Source organism: Podarcis vaucheri (genome assembly GCF_965113315.1).
Source record: "Podarcis vaucheri genome assembly, chromosome: 2".
NCBI classification, from domain to species: Eukaryota; Metazoa; Chordata; class Lepidosauria; order Squamata; family Lacertidae; genus Podarcis; species Podarcis vaucheri.
In genome coordinates, this window is record NC_138760.1 from 37273709 (window position 1) to 37286089 (window position 12381).

A 12381-nucleotide genomic window follows, 5' to 3' on the forward strand; every position below is an offset into this window, starting at 1 on the left:
ATTGCTGTCCCCCGCTACTATGATATGTTTGCACTCAGAAAAGATGGAGTGCTGCAGATAAAGTAGGAACAGTGGTGTGACAAAATAACATCTTGGTGTTATCCACATCTTCCAAGTGAAATCTTTCTGAGGTTTTCAAAATTTCAAGGAATCTGCAAAAATCACTGTTCTCTTAAGGTACACGCAACAGAGCTCTGCATAACACAACTTCAGTTGCCAACATTATCATCCCATTGCAGATCTGATGTTCTTTTTTTCTAGTTATAAGGGATCACAAACATTATAGGAATAATTTTCAAAGGATGAAAAATAAACATCTTGCTCATTCATTTAAAAACAGGAGTGTGGGCAGCTCCTCTTGGCAGTGAAGGCTTCCCCAAAGCTTATGCAACCATTTTAAGCAAAAGGAGGGGGGAGAATGAGTTTCTGCTCTGCTTCACTCATCTTCTCCCATTTATGTTAAAGTCTCTCCTTTGTCACCCTAGTAACAATTGACCAGGGTAGGACATTGGAGGCGGGACGGGGGGGGGGCAGGGGGGAGTGGATACATGGCTCCATGTCAGTCTGCCATAAGGTTTGTGGAATCAGATGTTCATTGCTGCAGAGAGGGCAGGAGTGGACTTGTGATTCCCAGCTTGGCCATCAGGTTTAGTAAGAAACCTGTGATGACAGTCACAATAAGTTATGCTTCCCTCTCAAATTTTCTGACACTGCATCAAGCAGCTATTCATGGCCAGAAATCTTCCAGCCTAACCTTTCGTTGGGAAGAGAACGATTCATTTATATCCCGCAATGGATCGTCCTCAGTAACACAATTACTGAATCATTCACATATTAGCTTTCAGAATATTTAGAATTAGCCAAATTGACAGATATAATAAGGCAAAAACCAAAAAGTGAAGTGAAAAAGGAATGGGAGTGTCTAAATGAATACCTTAAAAGCCAAGGTTTGAGGACAGAAATCTGTCTGAGTCTGGAATAACCTTGTGAAGTGAAAGGATAAGAGGGATTTATATCTGGATGCTAGGATAGAGATGATAAGGAAAACAGGAAGACGCAATGAGAGGTAAAGGATTGGTGGAAGTCAATGTTTGTTTTTCTTTTTAGTGTTTATATTATTAACTTGTAAGATATGGATTTGGTTTTTTTGGTTTTTTGAATGTTGGTTTTTGTGCTTTGTGTATTGTTATTTTTTGATATTTTTCGTGTTGTTGTGTGGAAAATACTAATAAAATTATTAATTATTATTATTATGAAGAATAAGAATAAGAATCATGCGCATATTGGCATCTCAAAACTGCTAATACAGTTGCTGAAGGGAGATCAGAGCGGGATTTGTGAGGCCTGGGGAGATTAGAATGCTGCATCTCCAGCTTGTTGCCATTGGCTACAGGCTATCTGTGACATCACAAAAGCCCACGGCAGCTGAGTGTATATAAAAGTGAGCCTTTCCCTCTTGCCCTGCAGAACACAGTGGGCAACGGGTGTGCTATTCAGCATTGCCCAGTCATCTTCTAGCTAGAGGCAGCGAACTGGCAGAGGGATGGAAGTGATCACATGACAGTGGCACGCTGTGAACTACTAACCAACTCACTGAAGGCAGCCGATATCCATGGCCAGAAGTGATGGACCTAGTGGAAACTGGCAGAAGGTGGGTGGAAGCCAGCAGAACTCGTGTTTGAAAACCAGTTGGTGCCATAAGGCTGGTGTTTGTGGATGTAAGCTGGTTGATCTTCACCTTTGGAAGCCCATCAGATAACAGAGTTTTGTAGTGTGCCCCTCCCTAGTGTCTGTACACTGGAAAGGTGGGCTATAAATATATATATATTTAATAATAAATGAATCACTGCTGAGGTGCCCCCACAACTGCGAGGCCAGGGGGAGCTGTGTTGATGCATCCCCAGCGGTTGCCATTGGCTGCGAGCTGCCTGTGATGTCACAAAAGGACATGGAGTTGAGAGGAAAGAGGCCATTATTAGTAGTAGGGGGGAGGGAAGGGCCTCAGGAGAAGGAGGCTCAGAGGAAGTTGAGGTTAGCAAAGTTCTCATTGGCTTTCACTCAACCTACTGTTGCTCCCCCTGCCTTCTGCTGACCAGTCTCAGTAGGCAAGAGCCACCACTGAAGCTAAGGGTTGGGTTAGGTCTGTTAAATGTATTGCATTAGTTGTGAGAATTCCAGGAAAATACTAACAGTCCTTATGTTAACAATGCATTCCATGGGATGACCTGCCACCAAACCTGAATCTGTGGCGGCTTCAAGGCAGCAAAGTACACCTGAGGTGGAACCAACCTAGGGGAAGCAGATGCAAAGGAGAGTTGGGCTCTTAGTTCTTTACATGATATACCGCATTTTTCGTCCCATAGGACGCACCGGCCCATAGTACCCCCCCCCTTGTTTTTTTTGGAGGAAATAAAGGGAATTTTTTTCCCCTTTATTTCCCCCCCCAAAAAAAAAAACCAGGTCGGGGAATCCAAACCAGGTCGGGGAACAGCGGGATGGCGGCGCTCTGGCTCCCCGCTGTCCCCAAGCTTGTGGGGCTGGTGCTGGCGAGAAGCGCGCTCCCCAGCGCCAGCCTCCAAACCAGGTTGAGGAACAGCGGGATGGTGGCACTGCACCTCCCTGCTGTCCCCCGAGCTTGTGGGGCTGCCCGATGTCTGCCCGAAGCATGGGGCGCTCTGCTTCAGCGCGCCCCGCGCTCCGGGCAGAAAGCTGCTATCCACAGCCTAGGGAGCCCTGCGGGAACTCCTGTAGGCTCCCCAGGCTTGCTGATAGCTTCCTGAAGCCTGGAGAGTGAGAGGGGTCGGTGCGCACCGACCCCTCTCGCTCTCCAAGCTTCAGCAAAAGCCTGCATTCACCCCATAGGACGCACACAGATTTCCCCTTCATTTTTGGAGGGGGAAAAGTGCGTCCTATAGGGCGAAAAATACGGTAATTGCTGTTTAATATAATTATAATCGCATTGTTTAAAAACAAATTGCAATAAGTAAAACTAAATTATTTTTTTAATAAGCAAGTAGTTTTTTTGGGGGGAATCAGCAGATGTGGTCTATTTCTGCATGAGAAGCTGCATTTGCCAAAATTCCCTCTTCTGCATAGCTATTCAAGCAGGGATAACTGAATGTGGTAAGTGGGATCTGTGCTATGTTCTGGGTCCATTGAAGGTCAGGAGACGAAAGGAGGAATGGACCTCTGTGCCTTTAACATAGGGGTGGAGAACATGCAACCCCTCCAGCTGTTGGTGGGCTACACCTTCCCTCATCTCTGATTACTGACCTTGTCAGACATGCATCCTCCCCATCCCAGCACCCTGAAATGGAGCCCCTGAGCTGCAGGCTACTAGGGTGGTCTCCTTATCCCCAAGGACTCCCCCAGTCTCTGCCTTCACCTAGCGAAGCTGATAACACACCCAGCTTAAAATAACTGAGTAGCAGTTATTTAGAGCCTATCTTACTATACTCTAGATCAGCCTTTCTCAACCTGTGGGGCCCCAGATGTTGTTGAACTACAACTCCCATCACCCCTAGCTAGCAAGGCCAGAGCTCAGGGATGATGGGAGTTGTAGTCCAACAACATCTGGGGACCCACAGGTTGAGAACTGCTGCTCTAGATAGGACTGCCTCTTTAAACTCCTCCTTCCACCCCAAAGAAATAGACCCTCAGATAAGTAGCTAGGCTGAGAATATGGTGGGCTCCAGAGCAAGTTTATCAGGCTGGAGCTGTCCAGGGTCCTGCCATCCAGGCCAACGTTCCCTGCTACAAATGGATGCACCGCCAGGTTTTTGCTCCCCTCCAACTTCCTATTGCCTCAGGTGTTCCTGATCTGGACATGGCAAGCTTGAAGTGTCTAAGTCAGGCATAGGCAAACTCCAGATGTTTGGGACTACAATTCCCACCATCCCTGACCACTGGTCCTGTTAGCTAGGGATGATGGGAATTGTAGTCCCAAACATTTGGAGGGCTGGAGTTTTCCTATGCCTGGCCTAAGTCCTTCATTCCAGCAGCCTTAAGTCTGTCCCAATGATTCCAGATGCAACACAGGAGAGTAAGTTCCCCGGATCAGCGACACTCTTCTGCTCTTGCACAAGCCCTGCCTGCAATTTATCAGGTACCAAACATTCCTTACCCTTCTCACTTAACAATGAATGAACAATGCTGGCTTTTGCCACACTTATTCATTACTCAATACATCTTTTAGGAGCCATTGATTTTGCTCTTATGTATTTCACTTCAACCTATTGATCTGATTAGTCTCTGTAATTCAAGCTAAATTAGCTGTCATTTAGTGGAGGCATAATTTGTCAGAAGTCAGCTGCTGGGTGGCCTGCAGTTATTTTGGTGTACATTAGTTTCTTCAGTGCAGGAGAGCAAGACTGTTTGTACGATCAAAGTTACATACTTAATGGATATAGTCTGTCTGCTAAGAGACTAGCCAATGGCTCAGCAGGCTTACTGTACAAATGGGAAAGGATTGGATGTTCCATTTAGTTTTCAACAAAGGAAACAACCATCTTCTTTTCTTACAAAGTCACAGGATTTCCATCATCTCGTGATCATGTGTACCTGAGATGCTGTGGAGAAGGTACACTTCCCAACTGGAAGCAGATGGGAACGCAACCATTTCTTGAGATCAGAGAGACCTTTTTTATGGATCTGCAGCGAAGTGACTGCTTACTTTTTTACCTATGTTGACAATTTGTATACCACTTAATCACAGTCCCCTCTATAGGGTGTACAGGAGACTCGGTACAATGAAAGTAAAAATGAGTTCAAACAAGAAAATCACTATGGATTCAAAACTCCTGCTGGTGTGACGAAAAAGTTGGTTTTGCTGGACAGATTGGGACAGTAAGTGTTTCTTTCTTTCTTCCCTGCCAGCAGATGGTTAATGAATGGCAACCTCTGATTGGCTGTGGTTCCAGGAGGGAGAGTTTAAAAGGAGAGGATTTGAGGAGAGACAGTCAGGAGTTGTGGGAGCTGAGAGGGTTGGAATTGAAGTTGGAGAGGTTAGGAGATAGTAAAGGTAAAGTTAAAGGCACCCCTGACCATTAGGTCCAGTCGCAGACGACTCTGGGGTTGTGGTGCCCATCTCATTTTATTGGCCGAGGGAGCCAGCGTACATGTTATGTACTGAGTTGAATAGGATCCAAACTGCAGTGGTCTGATTGGTCCTAGAACAATGCAGCAGTATGATTGGTCGGCAGGAGCCACCCAATCCAGCTCCAGATAGAAGTGAATCCACAACCTGATTGGCTTACAGGAGAATTCCGGAATTAGCCAATCACGTGCAGCCCATTGTGTAAATAATGTATATAAAGCAGATACTTTGAGGGGACTTCCATTCCCTCCTCACCACTATGAGCTGAATAAAGAGCATGAAATCCACTCTCGACTCCGAGTATATTTCAGTACAGCTTCCGGGTCATGTGGCCAGCATGACTAAGCTGCTTCTGGCGAACCAGAGCAGCTAACAGAAACACCGTTTACCTTCCCACCAGAGCAGTACCTATGTATCTACTTGCACTCTGACATGCTTTCGAACTGCTCGGTTGGCAGGAGCACGGACTGAGCAACGGGAGCTCACCCCGTCGCGGGGATTCGAACCGCCGACCTTCTGATCAGCAAGTCCTAGGCTCTGTGGTTTAACCCACAGTGCCACCTGCATGCTGTGAAAGGGGTTAAACCTCCTCTAAAACTCCAAATACAGCAAAACCAGCAGTTTTAGACTCAATATTCACATTCCCCTCCTCCCAAATTCTTCCTAGCTCTCGATGCACATGCAGGAAGGAGTCTTTCAGATCCTTAAATGAAAAAAGAGAGAGGAGCCTTTTCTGTTTTGATTAACAAGAGAGTCTTCCTGGGAGGCTTTAGTGCTTCCTTCTTTTCAGCGGCTGGCTTGTTTAATTTAGCCCTCATAATAGCCGCTAAGATAAAGAAAGCTCCTCCAGCAGCTCGCTTTTCCATTGCCACCCCCCTCCACATGCACCTGAGCACCAAACAATGCCAGCCACCATCGCAAAGGTGGTTTATTGAATTCTTCGGGTTGTGACACCTTGGAATATTGGGCTGTCGGAGGCATTTGTGAAAAGCCACATTCTCTGCAGGCACTGTCAGAGGTAGGGGAGAGAATTGGCCTTCGGAGTAATAAGGGACACACCTGCCAGCCCCTCTGCTCCCTGCCTCCTCTTTCTGTTTTCTATCCCTGGCTCCAGGAAGAAATGGATTGTGCCGCTGCTCATTGTTATGGACAAAAAACACAAACCAGCGGTGCTCACTGCCTTGGTCTCATACTCCCACGCATGGTTTGACTGGCATCTCTCCCTCTGGGGCTGCGGGGGCAGCAGCAGGCACATGGGATAGAGGGATTGGATCCTAAGGACACGCTCGCCTGAAGTGCATCATTTGCGTAAAGGCACTTTGAAGCACGGAACATCTAAGCATCTTAGATATGTAAGCTTAACTGCACATCCGCTCGTGCCAGTCAAAGCTACTGCTGAGCACAGGCCCTAAAAAGGTGTGTGTGTGTGTGTGTGTGTGTGTGTGTGTGTGTGTGTCTCTGTGTGTTACTGCTCTATATCCTTCAACCAGGGAGGCAGAAGAAAATATGGACTACGGAGAATCCTGTGGTACAAAAAGGCACAAGGTATGGTTCAAATGAAGCTTGAGTTGGTTCTAGCAGGGGAGCGCAGCTATCGTGTACCCTTGACTGAAGAACGGTACACTCCTTCTATCCGGGATGGTCGTCTTTGGGGCGATCACACAGGGTCTCCGGACGTTTCACCGTCTATTGATTCCTGGGCCACCACTTTATTTCTCGCTGCCACCACCCAGGCCCTACTTGGGACAATACTGAGTCCCGTCAGGGTTAAATTGAAACATAAACTTTTGTTTGTTTATTGTAGTTTAACAAGCGTGTGGTTTCATAAATTGTGTCAGTCAATTACAATCATAGGGTGCCTATCCAGACCTATAACTTCCGCTAACTGCTCTCACTCACTAAACCACCTCTCCGATATTTACTTGTCTGCCTAGCTTGTCTGTTCCTGACACAGCCTATTTCGTTACACTAACTCAACCTACTCACAAACTATCCCAATTCACTCCCACTCCAACCAACTCCTCCCTTTGCCCCTCCCAGAGCTGGTCTTATAGTCCCACTGACTCCACCCCCCTGGGTCCTGACTGGACAACCTGTTTAACTATTTCACCTCCAGCACTCATATGTTAATGTCACAGTCCTCTTCCACCGAGCCCGCAGCTTCAGGAGGGACGCACATGGAGTGAGCGTGAGGTGGAGTGGTGAGGGAGGAAGGGGACACCGCCTAGCCAGCCAGATCAGCTGAATCAACCCTGGCAATCAATGGGGTGACAGATGTCACAGCCAGATCGCCCTCACATCCGAATGAAGCTTGAAGTAACAATGTCTCTGAAGAAATAATAAGAATACCCCACCCATCTGACTGGGTTGCCCTAGTCACTCTGGGCAGCTTCCAGGATATGCAGAAACATAATAAAACATCAAACATTAAAAACTTCCCTATACAGGGCTGCCTTCAGATGTCTTCTAAAAGTGGTATAATTACTCATCTCCTTGGTACCTGATGGGAGGGTGTTCCACAGGGTGGGCGCCACTACCAAGAAAGAAAACCTTACAGGGTTGTTGTGCGCAAGGGAGAACCATGTACACAACCTAGAGCTCCTTGGAAACGGAAGTGGAATATAAAGGGAACAAAACAAAGAAATATTGATTCTCATGGGCAAGCTTTTTTCCCCCCTTGGCGTATAAAAAGCTGCCTTCTACTGAGACCGACCATCGGTTCATCTAGATCAGTATTGTCACCGCTGCCAGGCAGCAGTTCTCCAGGGTTTCCAGCCAGGAGTCCATCTCATTTCTACCTGGAGATGCTGGGAATTGACTCTGGGACATTTTGGGTGCGAAGCATGTGCTCTATCACTATGTTACGGCCCTTTCCTTTCTTCACAATGGAAATGCTGGGGACTTAGCAACCAACGACGATTGCAAGAGCGGGACTCTGTATCTCAGAATCCCTTGAGACCCACCACTTTTGGGGGCAGAGAACAACCACACAACAGCTAAAGCAGGAGCATCCCATGCCATCCAACCTACGGCAGACTCTTCCCTTGAAGAAAGCCATTGAGCTGGATTCAACTAATGAGATCCACTTGTGGAAGCCCACAACGGGGCTCTCCCGCTTAAGCCTCCTAGAGAGAAGCCTCTCTTGAGTTTTGGACTGGGGTTTGGGGAGAATGCAGCAAAAGGAGATAGCCAGTGGGGTGTAGTGGTTAAGAGCGTGAGTGAACTGGGTTCGTGTCCCTGCTCCTCCACATGCAGCTGCTGGGTGACCTTGGGCCAGTCACACTTCTCTGAAGTCTCTCAGCCCCACTCACCTCACAGAGTGTTTGTTGTGGGGGAGAAAGGGAAAGGAGAATGTTAGCCGCTTTGAGACTCCTTCGGGTAGTGATAAAGCGGGATATCAAATCCAAACTCTTCTTCTTCTTCCCCTGTGGTCCCAGCAGATTTGCTCTGGGGTGGAGGGTCAGGAGAACCCACAACAAAGCACAAGGGGAGAAGGGGAGGGTCATTCCACCAAGCAAGCTGAAATGCTTGTACCAATGGAAGGATTGCCATAGCACCTTTTGGCTTCGGCTGGAAGACAACAAATGACCCCTTCAAAACACAAACCAGCAGCAGCAGCAGCTCAAAATCACCCGACAACGCAAGCAAGTTGGCAGCCTGAATCCCCACTCTGTGAAAAAAGAACTTGGTATGAATTATAAATGCTCATAAGGAGATTTTAACATCATTTCTGTTTCCCTGAATTATATATCCTTGGTAGCCAGGGAATCTCACTGCTTGCCAACAGGAGCAGCTACCTGTAGCATACGGAGCGGTGCTTAATATCTTGCCACATTTTACTTGTAACAACAAGAACTGAACTGTTGCTTGCTGACAAGTCCTTAGATACACACAGCTCCTGCTTGTTGTCTTCAGGAAACCCTAGTGATCTGAATTGAGGAACCCGACATTGAGGAATTCAGAATTACTGACTCTCCAATGGCTTTATCTAAGTTTGCCTTAGTTGAACAGATTTTATTGCCTCTGAGCAGTTGTGCGGCTTCAAATACCGGCTTGTGCAATTCAAAAGATATGTGAAATGCCTGGGATCATCCATCTCTGGAGACTGAAAGAACGACACTGTCAATAAGGAATCTGAATTTTTTTCTACTGCATCTCACTTTGAGGGGCTTGCGCACACAGTGACATAGAAAAGTCTCATACTGCAAGTTGCTCCCATTAAAAACATTGGCTGTTTTCTGTGTGAGAAGCAAGCTCTCTCACAAGGCAACACTTCCTCCAAAAACGCTATCTCCTTTTGCTGCATTCTCCCCAAACCCCAGTCCAAAACTCAAGAGAGGCTTCGCTCTAGGAGGCTTAAGCAACACAATTCAGAGTGAAGCTAAGCTATTTGTAATTATCACAGTTAAGCCATTCTGCTCCTTTGTTCTAAGAACATAAAGAAAGCTCTGTTGGATGAGGTTCAATGCCCATCTAGTCCAGTGATTCCCAACAACTGACATTCAGAGGCCTGCTGCCTCCAACAGTTCAGGCAGAATATAGCCATCATGACTAGTAGTGATTTACAGCCTTAGCCTTCATGATTTTGTCTAAACCTCCTGTGAAGCCGTTCAAGTGATAACCATTGCTACCTCTTGTGGGAGCTAATTCTACAATTTGACTCTTGAGTGCTTTCCATTCTCTTGTCCTGAATCTTCACTCATTCAGCTTCTTTGGAAGTCCCCAGATTCTAGGAGAGAAAAACCTATCCCTAAGGGGGACACAGGACGCAGAAGTTATCTGCAACTTGAACACATAACATCCTTATATTTTGACTCTGACTGCCAAGGCCTGATGAGGAAAGCACAAAGGTACAGTATTTTAAACACTCATCCCTCCAATAAAAGATATCATGGGGGGGCAGTTAATAGTGTTTATAGCTGAATGGTCGCAGGGCAGGAATAAATATAATATTACAACAATAATTAACAATATCTCTAGAGGCTAAAACATGTTAACCGTTAAACCATGCACAAAACGTCAGTAGCAACCAACGTGTCACTGAAGAAACAAATACAAACAAATTTTACTAAGCTTTTGGGGGAACCTCTGGAACAGGCATGGGGGTACATTAGGATGCACTGGGGGAGGAGGAGAGGGAAAGTTCGATTGCATGAACGGACCTTGTTGCCTGCATACACCCCCCACTTAGCACCAAGCTGAATTCCTCCCATCATTTCCAACATTAAACACCATCTCTCACAACAACCTGGGCAAAGAGCACTTAACCTTTCTCTTGGGGCTCCTCTAGACAACCAATTTATTGACGATTCATCCCAGTTTCATTGCACAAAGCTTATGCAGTGGTTAAATTATGCCCTGTTTTTATTGAGCATTCATTCTGATTTCTCTGTGGGGAGGTTATATAACAATGAGCACCCATTCTGTTTTGCTTGTGGGGTGTCTGTATGTCTTTGCATTAATCATTTGTTCATACCACACTTTCCAGAGCGTTTCCCATCCACTTCCCTAACTGCAAGAAGCTCTTTTAAAAGGTGGATTTGATGCACTACAGCAACAGAAGGCTTTAACCCACTTTGTGCAAACTGAAATTACCAGTATCTGCTTGAATGCCTGGAGGCAACCCCTAGATACTGTCCCCTTTCTCCCTCCCTCTGAATAGTTCTTGTCCTTTGAGCATCTTCTAGTGAATTCATACCCAAAGCCTTGAAGGACTGAGCCCTATGCTCTGACTCTAGTTTGGCCTCACCTGACCTGAGCCCTCTTCATTCCTCCTCCTGCAAGCAGAGCTCACCAGCTCTTGTTATTAAACCTACATACAATTCCAATTTTCATAGAATTAATAGTACAAATACCTCTTGTTTAGCAAATACCACAGGCAGACTCTCAAACAGAGGAACCTCAGGACTGGTGGCCAAAAGTGTTTTTACCTGGCTACAATTGGTACCTGATATCACATCTTGCTTGCCTGGAAGAAGGATGGACAGAAATGTGCAGAAACTTGCCTACTGGGCAAAGGTAACCTTTGCATTTGTTGCTCTACACACTGTTGACTCTGGCCCTGCCTAGCACCGGCATGTGGCCCCTGGCAGGGAATGTGGCCCTCGGTATGAAAAAGGATCCTCACCCCTGCTTTAGAATGACAAATAGGTCTTTAATGGCTGGATGTCTTTGCCTAATTCCTTATGCATTTGTGTCCTTCTGTGCCAGGGCAGCTCTGACACTTCCTGCCTTTCCTCCCACCCTCTTTCTGCTCATCTGAAGCAGGGCCTCTTTTCCTTCCTTCTGTCATATGACACTGTTGTTGCATTAGCAGCCTTTCAGATTGCCTCCAGCAATCATTTTTGTTTCTCTTGAGTTGTGGCTGAGGCCAGCGGTCCCATCATAAATTAATGAGAGCGCTGTGGAACTCCCCAGTCGGAAGGTGCAGGTTTTGAAATTATTAAAAGCATCAACTTTCATTTGAACAGCAACACACACACACACACACACACACACACACACACACACACGCACACCCCGGCAGTGAAGTAGCAATCTCAAGCAAGCTGGAACACACATGGACTGACAAACCCTACGTCTGCAAGGATCTCATCTTTCCTTCTGCCACCAGCATCAAGTTCATAACGGAGTCCTGACTTCAGCAGGGAATTCCCCGTCAACTAACTATTGGAAAGAAAAACTCACCTTCTCGTAACAGCACATTCCTTGCCACTCCAAACAAATCCTTGTGTTATTTTTGCAGCAGGAAGAATAACCAATTGGTCAAAGAAACTACCTCTCCATGGTACCCTAGGCTGTTTGTTTTACTAAAAAAACTTGCTTCCCAAAAGGAAACTGATCCACTCTACCCTTATTAATCTTTAACCAAGAACAGTCAATGTACACAATCAAGCCGGGCTAAGGTGCGCAGTTTAAGGAAGATGTGGGTAGACAGTGATTGTGATGAGAGAACAAACCTGCATTTTAGCGGATGGCATGAAGGTAAAACGTACCTACCTGCTGCTGTGCTGAAATGCAGAGCCTTTCTTCTAGGTTTGTCATGGCCTTCCTGTAAATAACAACAATGACTAATCAACAACAGCATGAAGATAGATGGTTTGATGATGTGTCACCGAGCAAATTCTCTTTCCATTTTCACTTGGGTGTGCAGGAAAATAATAGGAATGAAAACTGGAGTGGGCACTGGAGGAATTTGCTGAGGGATGAAAAGATGCGACACAAGAGTGTGCCAGGCAAGAAGGGAATCTTAGCCAAACAGCAGCACGAGACAATCAAGTCAAATG

The 12381-nt window shown here is 46.3% G+C and overlaps 1 protein-coding gene and 1 long non-coding RNA gene across 3 annotated transcripts in view; one reads left to right on the forward strand and one right to left on the reverse strand.

The window, feature by feature from the left end:
- Positions 1-11971, reverse strand: part of LOC309525720 (uncharacterized protein) — a 96728-nt gene extending 84757 nt beyond the window's left edge. For both annotated transcript variants that reach the window (XR_014216501.1, XR_014216502.1), the window contains exon 1: positions 11783-11971. The gene's annotated coding sequence lies outside the window, so the exon portion shown is untranslated. The remainder of the gene's footprint in view (positions 1-11782) is intronic.
- LOC309525732 lies at positions 1444-5382 on the forward strand. Its single transcript, XR_014216516.1, has 2 exons — positions 1444-1651; positions 4526-5382. It is a non-coding gene; the product is annotated as an uncharacterized lncRNA (long non-coding RNA).
- Positions 11972-12381: the final 410 nt, after the last annotated feature.